The sequence below is a fragment of the Hyperolius riggenbachi genome, chromosome 3, assembly GCF_040937935.1.
Source record: "Hyperolius riggenbachi isolate aHypRig1 chromosome 3, aHypRig1.pri, whole genome shotgun sequence".
In the NCBI taxonomy this organism is placed as follows: domain Eukaryota; kingdom Metazoa; phylum Chordata; class Amphibia; order Anura; family Hyperoliidae; genus Hyperolius; species Hyperolius riggenbachi.
In genome coordinates, this window is record NC_090648.1 from 84088496 (window position 1) to 84103635 (window position 15140).

Below are 15140 nucleotides of genomic sequence, written 5' to 3' on the forward strand. Positions count from 1 at the left end.
ATCTAGTCTCGACATAGTCATACGTCTACATATCATGTAGTCACTGTAGTGTATGTATCGCAGTCTAGGGCCAATTTTTAGGGGGAAGCCAATTAATTAACTTTATTAACTGAAAGTTTTTGGGATGTGGGATGAAACCAGAGTGCCCAGAATAAACCCACGCTGACACAGGGAGAACATACAAACTTCTTGCAGATGCTGCCCTGGCTGGGATTTCGAACCAGGGACCCAGTGCTGCAAGGCGAGAGCACTAACCACTACCCCACTGTGTAGGCCTATTTTGAACATTCTCAAGCAAACAGAAATCATAATTATCCAGGATCAGCCGATCCCCATCAGTGCCGGATAACCAAGACTCTAATAATAATAATAATAATGGCAGTTTTTGTATGGCGCCTTTCTCCTGTCGGACTCAAAGCGCTTGCGAGGCAGCCACTAGAGCGCACTCAGTAGGCAGTAGCAGTGTTAAGGAGACTTGCCCAAGAAACTCCTTACTGAAATAGGTGCTGGCTTACTGAACAGGCAGAGCCAGGATTTGAACCCAGGTCTCCTGTGTCAGAGGCAGAGCCCTTAACCATTACACTTAACCATTACTCTACTGTGATATTATTTTCCTAATGCACACCACCATCTAACCTTGCTGGCAAGAGCTGCAAAACGTGTTGCCCCAGTGGCATGGAGGCGACCATCTTGCTTTTATTCAAATTCTGAAAAAGTCCTCACTTGCCTCTGACATTCTTTTTCTGACTCGGTTAATTTTGACCTCTACACCCCTGAGATAACAATGTTTACATTAGAAGCTTCCAGAAGGTAGTGGGCCCTGCAGCGAATTGCTACTAATGCCGATGTGGATCAAAGCTCAGGTGCATTTTACATCAAACCCGAGGCAAACCTAATGGAAAAAATGGGATCCTTACCTGCAAAGAAGGAAGGCTGTGGATCCTTCAGGGGCTTCCTGTGTTCTGCTCGACACCACCAGCACGGCACGCGACACTCTTGAAGTTTGCGTCCGCGCTCCCCGCTGTGTACGATGAGCGAGGCCGTGCTGTACCCACACGAGTGCGGCCATGCTCATTCACAGCGGGGCACGGCCATGATCATGAATCTGACAAGCTATTGTGCCGGTGGAACGTGTCTCCAGGAGGACATGGAGGCTTCCCTCTTCATAGGTCCCATCAGGCTGTAGGTTTGGGGCCATCCCCACCAGAACTTTGAGGCATAGGAACTCCTTTTTCCCCTCTGCTGTCAGCCTCTTGAACTCCCTTCATACCCTCCCACCCCCAGCATCTACCCCCATCACTTTTTCTCCCCCCTAAGGTTGCTGCGGTGGACAGACTGTCTAGTGTAACATTGTTTTTGCAATTCTATCTTGCAGTCACTCCTGTTCTTTGTGCTTGTTGTATTATCTTTATTTCTACTCTGAGCAATGTTTTTGCCAAACACAATTCCGGGCACGACCCAGTCGTACTTGGATATTTCTGATTCTGAAGTATCTGATTTTTTCCATTAGGTTTGTCTCGGGTACATTTTAGGGAGGCTTGGCTATCGAGTTCATGGGACTGGTCTTGCCAGGGCTGGGCCGAGGCATAGGCTGGCGAGGCTCCAGCCTCAGGGCGCAGTGTAGGAGGGGGCGCACAATTCATTCAGCTGTCATTCCTAATTGTGTTTGAAGCAGAAAGAAATAAGAAAAGGAGATACATGGAAGTGACTACAAGCCATATAACTAGAGATTAAGGTGTTGGGGGCCTTGGGGTGCCTCTTAGTCTAATAGCAATCAGTGTGTGACGGCTGGGGTGGAGGGATGGAGGGGCGCACTTTGGTGTCTCAGCCTTGGGTGCTGGAGGACCATGTCCCGGCTCTGGGTCTTGCCCTGACCTATGGACTACCTCAGACAGCTTCTGAAAGAAGGGGAGCTTGTTTTCTTCTTGCAGAAATAAATGAATCACATCTGCACTGAGCTTTGGCAAATGATAAATCATATGTAAAACACGGCTTAAGAGCTATTATGTTTATTTGAGAGCAGATGTAAGTTTTTGGCAAATAGTAATGGACAATGAAGGGTACTGGCACCATATGTGCACATGTCAACACTTCACAGTTGAGGTCATCAACAAATCATAAATTATTCCAAGCTGACGCAAATCTGATTGTACGCAGATTAAAAAAAGGACCACATGCAGTTCAAGTTGCAGCCAATTTTGATGGTCCTGTTTCAGGCTGCTTTCACACGTTACAGGCGCACGTTAGCCCACCGCACAGTAATGAAAATTCAATGGGCTGTTCACAGTGCCCACGTTGCGTTACATTGTAACGCAACACGTCCGTTGAGAATGCTGCATGCTGTGCGTTATGCGCGGCTAAGCCGCGTTAGACTGTGCGCACATGCTCAGTAGTGTTGGAGGAGGAGGTCTTCCCTCCTCCTCCTCAGCCAGGCACATGGCTAATTAATATTCACTGCACGGTGTGACGTGCAGTGTTTACTTCCTGGAGCGCCGCTCTGAGCGGTGATTGGCCGGCTGGACCACGTGATGCCGCATGCGTCCAAGAGTATGCATCACGGATGCCAGAGTGAGCTGCACAACGTGGCTCACTCTGACGTCCACATCCAAGAGCACCAGGCCTTGCGTTAGGGGCACGTTATGCGACCATAACGTCCCCTAAAACGCAACGTCTTAGTGTGTAAGTAGCCTCAATCAGCATTCACACAGCAACCAAGTTTACATTGAGTAAAATGAGGCCTCTTTTCCACAAACTGTTTCTAGGCAGTGAAATGCCTCTCAAACTCTCACAACTGCTCACTGCTGCCTGGTAACTGCTTGTCGCTGCCTGGTAACTGCTTGTCGCTGCCTGGCAACTGCTTGTCGCTGCCTGGCAACTGCTTGTCGCTGCCTGGCAACTGCTTGTCACTGCCTGGCAACTGCTTGCTGAGCACACAGCTCAACAGTTCGTGGAAAAGAGGCCTGAGTGTCTGACTGATTCGTACTTGATATACACCAAAAAGTATTAGGCCTCTTTTCCATGAACTGTTTCTAGGCAGTGAAATGCCTCTCAAACTCTCACAACTGCTCACTGCTGCCTGGTAACTGCTTGTCTCTGCCTGGTAACTGCCCACTGCTGCCTGGCAACTGCTTGCTGAGCACGCAGCTCAACAGTTCGTGGAAAAGAGGCCTTAAAGGTAAACCTTAGCAGTGTTCTTCCCAGGCTCTTTTAGGGCGTACGTACAAAAAGGGCGCCCGGACAAAAACGGCGCGGGGTGTAAACGCTAATTAATAATTAATCATTAATAGCATTTATAAAAATAGTGTGCTATATTTCGTTTACAAATAATGTTTTACAAAATTATAAATCATTAAATAATGTTTATGAAATCGGCAATTGTGAAAACGTTAATCTTCCCTGTTTCAAAAGTGAAACTTATAATTACGTTTATTAAAAAAACAATAATATATGTTTAATTGTTATAATTATATATTATTGTGAATAACCTTCATTTATGGTTTGTTCTTATAATAAAATCTGAAAATATTCTTTATAACGATGATATAAATATAACTACGTTCGTAATAAGTGTTGTAAAACATTAGTAAGTATTACTAAAATTTTACTAAAACTATATCTAAGCCTACTCTCACACAGAACCCTCCCTGTACCTATCCCTAACCCCTAGACCCCCCTGGTGGTGCCTAAACCTAAGAACCTCCTGGTGGTGCCTAACCCTAAGACCCCCCTGGTGGTGCCTAAACCTAAGACCCCCCTGGTGGTGTCTAAACCTAAGACCACCCTGGTGGTGCCTAAACCTAAGACCCCCCTGGTGGTGCCTAAACCTAAGACCCCCCCTGGTGGTGCCTAAACCTAAGACCCCCCTGGTGGTGCCTAACCCTAAGACCCCCCTGGTGGTGCCTAACCCTAAGACCCCCCTGGTGGTGCCTTACCCTAAGACCCCACTGGTGGTGCCTAACCCTAAGACCCCCCTGGTGGTGCCTAAACCTAAGACCCCCCTGGTGGTGCCTAAACCTAAGACCCCCCTGGTGGTGCCTAAACCCCCCTGGTGGTGCCTAAACCTAATACCCCCCTGGTGGTGCCTAACCCTAAGACCCCCCTGGTGGTGCCTAACCCTAAGACCCCCCTGGTGGTGCCTAACCCTAAGACCCCACTGGTGGTGCCTAACCCTAAGACCCCCCTGGTGGTGCCTAAACCTAAGACCCCCCTGGTGGTGCCTAAACCTAAGACCACCCTGGTGGTGCCTAAACCTAAGACCCCCCTGGTGGTGCCTAAACCTAAGACCCCCCTGGTGGTGCCTAAACCTAATACCCCCCTGGTGGTGCCTAAACCTAAGACTCCCCTGGTGGTGCCTAAACCTAAGACCCCCCTGGTGGTGCCTAAACCTAAGACCCCCCTGGTGGTGCCTAACCTTAAGACCCCCCTGGTGGTGCCTAAACCTAAGACCCCCCTTACTGATCGCTTTATCATGTGGATAATAATATTTTACTAATTGTGGCTGCAAAAAATATATTGCAATTTACGTTACGTACTGATCGCTTTATTTTGTGAATAATAATGTTTTACAAACAGTAAGGGATAAAACTTTAAATAATGTTTTAATTAGTTAAATAAGATAAATATGTTTAGTATTTTTATAAACGTTATTCGGCACGGGTGCATTTTATAAACGTAAATCACCACAAGCACAGTTATAAATCATTAAACATCTCCAGGCGCGGTTTGTAAACGTTATTTATCTCCGGTGCCCTTTTTTCCTGCTCGGCGCCCATTAAACGTTATTTATTATGAGAGTGAATGGCGGCGCCCTTTTTGTCCACTAGCTGCCTGCGCCCTTTTTTCCCGCTTCCCTTTTAGGCCTCTTTTCCACGAACTGCTGAGCTGTGTGCTCAGTAAGCAGTTGCCAGGCAGCAGTGAGCAGCTACCAGGCAGCAGTGAGCAGTTGTGAGAGTTTGAGAGGCATTTCACTGCCAGTCAACAGTTTGTGGAAAAGAGGCCTTAGCCGAGTGCTCCACCTGGCTACTTTTGGTGAGCACCCGCCTGTCATCAGCTCGCCTCCTCATCCTCCTCCTACGCTGTAAGCAGATCTGCGAAGGCCCTGCATTCCCCCGTTGAGCACCAAACGGCTACATTTCCATGCCACCCGGCTGGAAAAAAATTCTGTGGAGAACACTGCATAGGATGCCTTTTTTTAAATGGACCTCAACTGAAGTTCCCTTTCCTGTATCGATCGGACAAGCTGCGTCGTCAATCGAATGCTCTGTGGTAAAGGCGAGCGATAATGGTCCGAGCAACAAAACCCCCTGCGCTGTTCTCAGTAGTGTATAAGTGTGTACCCCCCCTCCCGTGTTTGCATTTAAACATTACCAGTCCTATGTCCCCTACCGCTTGGTGCCTGTCCATTTCCGATCGACATGCTCAGCCTGAAATTGTTCGCATCGTCGATCGGGCATGCACTTGGCGGCACCGATTTTCATTTGATAAAAATAATTATCGAATTAGATGGACGATCATCCGTCAAGTCGCTAGATGAATGGGTACCTTTAGGTCTCATTCACATGGGAGCGTTTTACTAGCGATTTCAGCTTGTCTGTAAATCTCTAGAGCTTAAAAAAGCACTGTGGCAATGCAAAATCAATGGTAGTGTTCACACTGTAGTGAACACGAGTGAGCAGCAATTGGCTGAAATCTCAAACTTGGTGCACGCAGCATTTTTGGAGCAATTTTGGAGCGACTGCATTTCAATGTTAAAGAATCACAAAGCGCAATAGCTTCAAAATCACTTTCCTGTACAGTGTACAGTAAAAAAACACAGGAAACCTGCTTTTCTAGTGATTTTCTCTACCGTTTTGCGAGTCCCAGCGTGAATTGGGCCTAAGTCTGCTTTTAAGGTGCGTACACACGTCCAACATGCACAAGACCACACAACCGACGCAACAAACCACACGTCCTGATGAACTGCACGACCTTTATGTCCACACATCGAGATGGCTAAACAACCAACTCTTTTACATACTGAGCATGCAAGCGAAATGACGGACTGCACATTCAAAACAAGTACAAGTTGTTCAAACGACTTGTACACACAATATCGGACCAACATAGATTCTACAGTTGGATCGGGCAGACTGCCTGTTATCAGTCGCTCATCAAGTCGTTTGCACGCGTACCCATGCCTGTTATCGTCCAGCAGACTAAAGTCAAACAATAAGCAAGCTGCAAGTTGGTCCATGTGTACTTTTCTGCCTAGCTTTATGCTAGATACACACAATACAATTTTCTGGCAGAATTACTTGCCAGATCGATTATTTCCAACGTGTCCAATCTGAATTTCGATCGATTTTCTGATCGATTTACATAAAAGCGAACGGAAATCGATCGAAATACAGATCAGAAATGTTGGAAAAATTTGGTCTGGCAGGAAAATCTGCTAGAAAATGATATTGTGAGTAGCTAGCATAAGAATCAGCGCCAACTATGTTAAAGGTGGCCACACACCATACAATTTTTTAAATATCTGTTCAATTCAACAATTGCAATCAATTTTTCTGACTGATTGTAACATTTCAAAAATATGACCAATGTACCACACACCTATGTTCAATTTTTCCCCAATTATGATAAAAATGATTGGAAACTCTGAGAAAAATGCTAGGGTGTATATATTAATAAATTGGCAATCTAACACACACACATCTTTACAAAAAATGAAGAAACATTTCCAGCATTCCGGATCGATAAAAATCGAGAGAAAAAAAAGGAAATCCAATCGGATTTTTCAGTTGAATGAAAAAAAAAGCTTTCGATTTTTTCGGGAGATCCGATCATATTTATTAAATTGCCGTAAAATCGGATCATTTTATTCAATCTTCTGTGGCCATTTTAAGCCCCATCTACAACATAGAATTTTTTGTCCGATTCGATTGGATTCATTGATTCAATTCGATTCAATCCGACATGTCCGATTGAGTCAAATCGAATCAATTAATCAAATCGAATAAAAAACTGTAAGGTGTAGATGGCGCTTTGAGGCTCCCTGCACACTGCAAATCCGTTTTGCGATTCCGATTCGCAATTCCGATTTTGCCAGAATGCAATCAACAGAAAAACAGAGGAAAAAACGCAGCATGCAGTAACGATTAAAAATCGTAATCGAATGTAAAAAACAATTAAAAATCGGAACCGAAAAACGCATGCAGTGTGCAGGGAGCCTAAAACAGACCTATCACTCCAATCGCACTACATCCACAGAGAAGGTCAGGGCAGAGGTCACAGTAAGGTCACTCAAGTTTGCTGATTGCATTACAGCCTTTGCTTTGCTGTTATGTCTCTCATCTCCTCTTATCTTAATTAGTGCTGCGGTATTGTCACCTGAATAGGTTCTATCTGATGAGATTTTCCTCTGTTAGCATTCCTATTGTTTGATGAAGGCAAGATTGCACTCTGTTAGTACGTCAAATACCTATTTTTGAATAGCTTTCCTACTGACAGGTATGGGTCAGCCTTCACCTCCTTTGCATTATGTCATTATCAACAAGCATGCTGCTTTGAGACTCATGTGACACAACACAAAACAAAGCTAACATCCTGACGCAGGGAGACAGCACAGAGCATGCCCAGGACGCATCGCCCGCATTCACACCATGTTCACCATGTTTTTCAGGCTTATGCTGGGAATACACGTTACGCTTTTCGCGTTCAATTCTCCGCACGATCTATTAGCCATTCGATTCTCTGCTCGATTCTGTTATCTTCCACTCGTTTTTCTTATCATTTTTCCATTCACTTCTATGAGAAATCGAGCAGAACGGAATCAAGCGGAGAATCGGACATGTCGGAATTGTATCTATCGAAGGCATCTATCGGAACGATTCTCCGCAAAAGCGTAAAGTGTATTCCCAGCATAAGTCCACACTGCACGGTAAAAACAGTTTCAAACAGATCAATTTTTAAAGTGGACCTGAACTCTTGACCAGGACCCAGGGCTGTGGAGTCGGTACAAAAATCCACCGACTCCGACTCCTCAGTTTAGGATTCCTCCGACTCCTCTAATTTGCATATTACAATCTTGTTGGTTGAAAGTATGTAACATGAAATTCGTCTCTGAACTGCCAACGCTTAGGAATTTTAAAAGACAACTGAAGTGAGAAGGATATGTAGACTACTATATTTATTCCCTTTAGTTATAGACTAAAACTACAGTAGTCCTTGGTAAGAGTACTTGTAAAAGGTACAGACCAGAACAAAGAACATCTATCAGGCCCTAGGCAATGGAACTGTGGGTACATGTAAGAATGATGGGCAGGTACTCTGCAGGAGAATAAGGCGATTCTTCCTCTATTACACATTCTTCATGCACAATATGAACATGGATCAGTCCCTAGGCAATGTAACTGTGGGTACATGTAAGAATGATGTGCAGGTACTCTGCAGGTGAATGAGGAGATTCTTCCTCTATTACACATTCTTCATGCACAATATGAACATGGATCAGTCCCTAGGCAATGTAACTGTGGGTACATGTAAGAGTGATGTGCAGGTACTCTGCAGGGGAATGAGGAGATTCTTCCTCTATTACACATTCTTCATGCACAATATGAACATGGATCAGTCCCTAGGCAATGTAACTGTGGGTACGTGTAAGAGTGATGTGCAGGTACTCTGCAGGGGAATGAGGAGATTCTTCCTCTATTACACATTCTTCATGCACAGTCTGAACATGGATCAGACCCTAGGATCAGGCCCTAGGCAATGTAACTGTGGGTACAGGTAACACTGATAAATGCACCCTATGTGTATTTAGAGAGCTTAGCCTGTCTAATTCCCCCTCATCTGTGACAAATTGCAGGATTTGCATCAGCTGTAACAAAGAAATGTTTTTCTTTTAAGGTTATTATGCTGTTGCTTTTCTTTAGAGCAGAGAGGAAGTTCTGCGTTCTGAGTTCGCATTCACTTTACGTTGGGCACCAGTTTTACATTTGTGTGTTCCGTTCTATGAATCGTCGCCCCCCTCCGTATATCCAACCTATCTCTGTATCTGGAATGATCGCATTTGCATAGGATCCGTTCCGCTAAACTGAACTTTTTTTTTTTGTGAACCGAGCCACAAAGCTTATTTTGACAGCCTTTTTAAAATAGGATTCTCTCCCCTGATTCAGGCTGGCAAAGTTTGGAACCTGAAAAACGCACGCAGGATGTCTGATTAGCGATGCTGGATAAGGCAAGTCTCCTGTAGGTGCAGGGAGTCCATTCAGCATCAGCGCTGGATATTTTGGTGCAGGGCGAAGCCCAAAAACAGCTCACCCTGCTCCTGCACCAACTCAAAGCCCGCGCTGATTACTATTCCCCTCCGAGTTGAGTCCGCAAGGAGAAAAGTGCAATGTAAATGTTCTGTGTCTTTTCTTGCCTTCATATAAATCCATAGTCACATGTCAACATTAAAAAAACATGTCATTATTGTTTTAAAGGACAACTGAAGTGAGAGGTATATGGAGGCTGCCATATTTATTTCCTTTTAAACAATACCAATTGCTTGGCAGCCCTGTTAAGCTATTTGGCTGCAGTAGTGTCTGAATAACACCAAATGTGATAGGCTTAGGTAAAAATTGCAATGCATGGGATTGCCACAGCGGTTAGGGCCCTTTTCCATGAGCAGTTGACAGGCAGTGAAAAGACTGTTGAACTCTCACAGCTGGTTGCTGCTGCCTGGCAACTGCTCACTGCTGCCTGGTAACTGCTCGTTGCTGCCTGGTAACTACTCACTGCTGTCTGGTAACTACTTGCTGCTGGCTGGCAACTGCTCACTGCTGCCTTGTAACTTCTAGCTGCTGGATGACAACTGCTCACTGCTGCCTGACAACTGCTAACTGCTGCCTGGTAACTGCTTGCTGCTGCTTGGTAACTGCTCACTGAGCGCGTAGTCCAGGCGCTTGTGGAAAAGGGCCCTAAAGGAGCACCGTAACACCGTAAACATATGTTTTGGGATCGCAACATGCCTAATGTAAGAGAGCTCATAAGCTGGGGAAAGCTGTATGGAGTAAGATTTATTGCAATTACCGATATACAATAACTAGATGGATGCCTTTATTTAATATATTCCGGAGTTCTTCTTTAATAAACAGTAAAAAGCTGACAAGTTGTATTAATAGGCCGGTGCCCTTGTAAAGCAGAAGAACAGGCCTACATTTCATGCTTCAGCGAGGAACTGAGTCAAAGAAAATAGAGCCGTATTTGTTCCATCCGTACGCCGGAGAACCCCGGTGACCGCAGAGGTGTGGATATGAATCATCCTTCACTCACGCTATTTATATCTACAGAAATGGCAAGATGATTCCGCCGTCAGCAGCGGCTCGGCCAACGTGCTCATCAAAGGTTCAGGCAGCAAACCAGAGAGCCGCTCATGTGCAGCAACTACTGGAAAGTCATGTGGGGTGACCTGTTATCTGCTGTCACCAGACACCATCTGCCAGGCCCCTCTCACACTGGGGTTCACAAATCGCTAGCAAAATCAGTAGCATTTGGGGATTTTTTTCTCAATTTTTGCATATTATTTACTAGACAATTTCATGATTTTTGAGCAATTGCGATTAACTTTTTTTTTAAACATTTCAATCGCGATCGCTCTAAAATCACAGAAAGGTGCTGCATGCACCGCGTTTCCATCGTCTGCAAAGCACTGGCGATCGCTGCAGTGAGATCACTGACATATTCTTTTAATTACCCTAGCACTTTTCAAAGCGCTAACGATCGCTGGCGTTTCCGAAATGTGTGGAAAACGCCTGCAAATCGCCCCAGTGTGAACGCGCCCATTACACGCTCTGCTATTTCCCATCTGATAGATGGTTGAATAGATCATTTCCGACAGTTCCAATCTGATTTATGATCGTTTTTCCGATCGATTTTGTACAGAAGTCATTGGAAAATTGATCAAAAAAGGATCCAAAATCATTTCGGACTGGTTGGAAATTATCTATTCGACCATCTTTCTGACGGGAAATTGCATTGTGTGTACCACGCATTATACACTTCAGGCGGTCCCCTAGTTACAATCAGGTTCCGTCCCAGGACATTTTTGTAAGTTGAATTTGTTTGTAAGTTGAATCCTGTGTTAAATACAGTGAAATGTGGATAAATGATTTAGTTTTGGACAACTCTGGATTTGGGAATATCTTATAAACAATGTTTTTTGCTTGTTTTGAATGTCCTATTAAAACAGGGATGCAAAACAATGGAAAAGTCACATTACGCATTATACAACGTTGCTTTGCATACAGTCAATAAAAAAATATGCTCCACTGCCCCGTTAACGTGCTGCTTGTGGTGTGATGGGATGCTAGCCGATGGGCATTGGACGCACTGTGAACATTGCCTAGGCTTTACATCGCAGTGCGACGTTCCGTGTGAGAATGTTCCTATGTGTCCACCGCAACGCACCACTGTGATTGAAGCCTATAAGTTACAGCTAGTGCCATAAGATGCCCATACATCAGTCGACTTGGTGGTTATGGTGCTTCCATGAAAGCAGGAAGTAGACACACTGCAGATTTATTGCAGGATTTGAATCAGCTGTAAATAATGTTTTTCTTTAAAGTTTATCACGCTGTTGCTTATCTTTTAGAGCAGAGAGGGAGTTCTGAGTGCAGGTCCGCTTTAAATTTAAACTAATCAAAGGACGGTGAGGAATATGTGTGGGGAACTTTCTAGCAGTCCGGAGTTTCCCTTTATGAACAGGAAGCCATACAGAAATTGAACATACAAAAAACCCCATTTGTTAACGTTATTAGCGATCTCTAAACCGGCTATAGACATTACAGGAAGTTGTTGACACATAAAAGCATTATTACAGGAACCACTTCCACCATCTCACAACAATACTGATCAGGTAACATTTTCATATCTAACTAAGGCATATGTATAGAGCCACCGCTGCATGAGCTGGGCGCGCAGGAGATAGTAACAATATTGGTCATTTAAATTACTGATATTAACTATAGATAAACCGGGAGCCCGTTCTCACTTGAACCCTCCCCATAGTGCCTGAAATGCCCCCCCCCCCCCCCCATACACACATAAAGCATAAATCTAACCCCCTCTTCTTGTGCCTAAGACTAACCCCTCCCTGCCTAACCCCCCTACGTAGTGCCTAAACACCCCCGCCACACCTAATGCTTAAACTGAATCGCACCTCCTATTGACTAAATACCCTCCCACACATATGCCTAAACCTAATCCTCCTCCTAATATAATGCCTAACTGCCGCCCACCCCCATCATCTAAACCTAATCCCTCTTCCTATTTCCTGAAGTCCCCCCCCCCCCCATGCCTAAACCTAATCCCCTCTCCAATTGCCTAACTAACCCCCCCCTCACCTAGCATCAAAACCTAATCTCCCCCCCCCCCCCCCCCAGTGCCTTAAAACCCCACAACCTAAAGCTTAAACCTAATACCCCTCCTATTGTATAATTACCCCCGCTCCCCACCTAAACCTAACCCCCCTTCCTAGTCACTATAACCCCGCCGCACACACACACCTAATGCCTAAACCTAATCCCCCCTCCTAGTGTCTAAATACCCCCCTCCCCCCCCACAAACCTAATGCCTAAACCTAATCCCCCCTCCTAGTGTCTAAATACCCCCCTCCCCCCCCACAAACCTAATGCCTACACCTAATCCCCCCTCCTAGTGACTAAATACCCCCCTCCCCCACACACCTAATGCCTAAACCTAATCCCCCCTCCTAGTGACTAAATACCCCCCCCCCCCCCATGCACACACACCTAATGCCTAAACTTAATCCCCCCTCCTAGTGTCTAAATACCCCCCCCCCCCCCATGCACACACACCTAATGCCTACACCTGATCCCCCCTCCTAGTGACTAAATACCCCCCTCCCCCCACACACCTAATGCCTAAACCTAATCCCCCCTCCTAGTGACTAAATACCTCCCTCTCCCCCCATGCACACACACCTAATGCCTAAACTTAATCCCCCCTCCTAGTGTCTAAATGGTTGTCTAGAGGCGCGTACACATGCCATACTTCCACCAACGACGGGTCCGCCAGACCCTCCCTCTGGGCGGACGTTCAGCCGACAGTAGCACGTGCGTATGCGATGTCGGCAGACTGTTTTTTAACGATCCATTAGGCCTTGTTCACATTATAAATCGCCAGCACTATCGCAAGCTCTAAGCGATTTACTGAGTGATTTTGAATGCGCTTTTCTATCGCTTTCAGAGCGATTTGCACTTAGAAAAGCATTTTCTAAGCGCTTTTGTGTAGTGTTGTGTTTTTTTTCAGGTGAACTCTTTGTCCCGGAAATGAATAAATACAATGCATTTATTCATTAAAGCGCTCGAAAAATCGCTTTTCAAATCGCTTTTTCAAGCGCTTAGCGATTTTGCTCTACTTTCTATTAAATTGCAAACGCTCAGAAAATGGTGCAGGAGCCGCGTTTGCGATTGGATAGAAAGCTCATCGCGTATGTGCGAACACTCACATAAGCTAACATTGCACAAGTGCTTTTAAGGCGATTTTTAAAATCGCTAGTGCTTAAAAAAAAACAACGAAATCGCCCCTAGTGTGAACAACCTCAGGGTTTGTTGGGGATAATTAGGTGTCTTTTTATTTTCTTTGCACTTAGCGTACACTCGTTACTGCAACCAACTCGTTCAGACATGCTTCATCAAAGGCCCTCTTTCTTTTGTTGTTACATTTTGCATCATCGTTTCATAACTTAATTTATTTTGTGTTGGCTGGTGTAATAAAAAAAAAACCCCAGAATAGTAACAGACGTACATACCACTGTATTATGCACATCACAGATACGGTTATTACCTAAGTACCAATGTACGCCTAACTTCTCTCATCCTTATCTCTGGCGGATCTAGTTGCAATCTCCCAATCGATAAGAACCTGAAGCAAAAATAAACTATGAGATAATGAATTGTATGTGTACTACAGCTACAGAAATAGATCATTAGTAGCAAAGAATACAGTCTTATTATTTTCCAGTACAGGAAGAGTTAAAAAACTTCAGTTGTTATCTGAAAAAGAGCTTCTCTGAGCTCTCCAACCCACTGGGTCAAATACAGTCCTGTTTTCTTAAAGGAATACTTAGGTCAAAAAAAAAAAAATGACATTTACTCACCTGGGGCATCCCTCAGCACCCCGAAGCTGGATGGTGCCCTCGCAGCCCCGCTCCGATCGTCCTGTCCCCGCCGGCGGCTACTTCCGGTTCGGCGACAGCCGCCGACAGGCTGGGAACGCGGCTGATTTTCCGCGTTCCCAGCCGCTGCTATCACCCTCTATGCTGCTATAGCGTATATATATACGCTATAGCCGCATAGAGGGTGATAGCAGCGGCTGGGAACGCGGAAAATCAGCCGCGTTCCCAGCCTGTCGGCGGCTGTCGCCGAACCGGAAGTAGCCGCCGGCGGGGACAGGACGATCGGAGCGGGGCTGCGAGGGCACCATCCAGCTTCGGGGTGCTGAGGGATGCCCCAGGTGAGTAAATGTCATTTTTTTTTTTTGACTTAAGTATTCCTTTAAAGGAATCATCAGGGAAAATTATAGCAAATCTGATTTACTTACGTGGGGCTTTCTCCAGCCCCTCGCAGCTGTCTGTCCCACGCTGACAGCTCCGTTCACAGCCGCCGTCCCGGGGTCCCCGCACGGTGCAGAGGACGACCTCGAGGTTGTCCTTACTGCGCCTGCATGAAGCATCAATGTCAATCAAGCCCATGTTGTCTGCAGTGTACTACTTCTTACTTAAGCACTTAAACAGCCAAGAAACAGTGAGAGGCAGCTTGAGATAAGGTATTACTGCAGAAAAGTTCAAAGGGTCATTATTTCTGCTTTGTTTTATAGCTTAAAAGACAGAATGTGGTTTTAAAACTGCACCTGTGACAGTATGACGTAATGTTATTTAAAAAAAGAAAGCTATATAACTGAAAATAAAAATATGAGACTCTTTTCTTTGCTACTACACATACAATTCATTATATCATCCATTTTTTCTGCTTCAGGTTTGCTTTAAAAACTATGTTCCTAATATTATGCGTTTCTCAGTAACTACCACCATTAGGGCTGGAACCCACAAGAGCGTTTTTTTGAGCATTTTGGCAGCGCTGCGATACGCTAGC

The 15140-nt window shown here is 45.2% G+C and overlaps 1 protein-coding gene across 6 annotated transcripts in view; it reads right to left on the reverse strand.

The window, feature by feature from the left end:
* Positions 1 to 15140, reverse strand: part of LPAR2 (lysophosphatidic acid receptor 2) — a 98166-nt gene that overhangs the window by 61051 nt on the left and 21975 nt on the right. The window contains exons 1-2 of one of the 6 annotated variants that reach the window (XM_068274456.1): positions 14590 to 14651; positions 13834 to 13911 (exon numbers count right to left, since the gene is read on the reverse strand). The exons of 3 other annotated variants lie outside the window; for them this stretch is intronic. The gene's annotated coding sequence lies outside the window, so the exon portion shown is untranslated. Of the gene's footprint in view, positions 1 to 13798; positions 13912 to 14589; positions 14652 to 15140 lie in introns of those variants that run through there. 2 more of the 6 variants (XM_068274453.1, XM_068274455.1) reach the window with 2 other exon arrangements.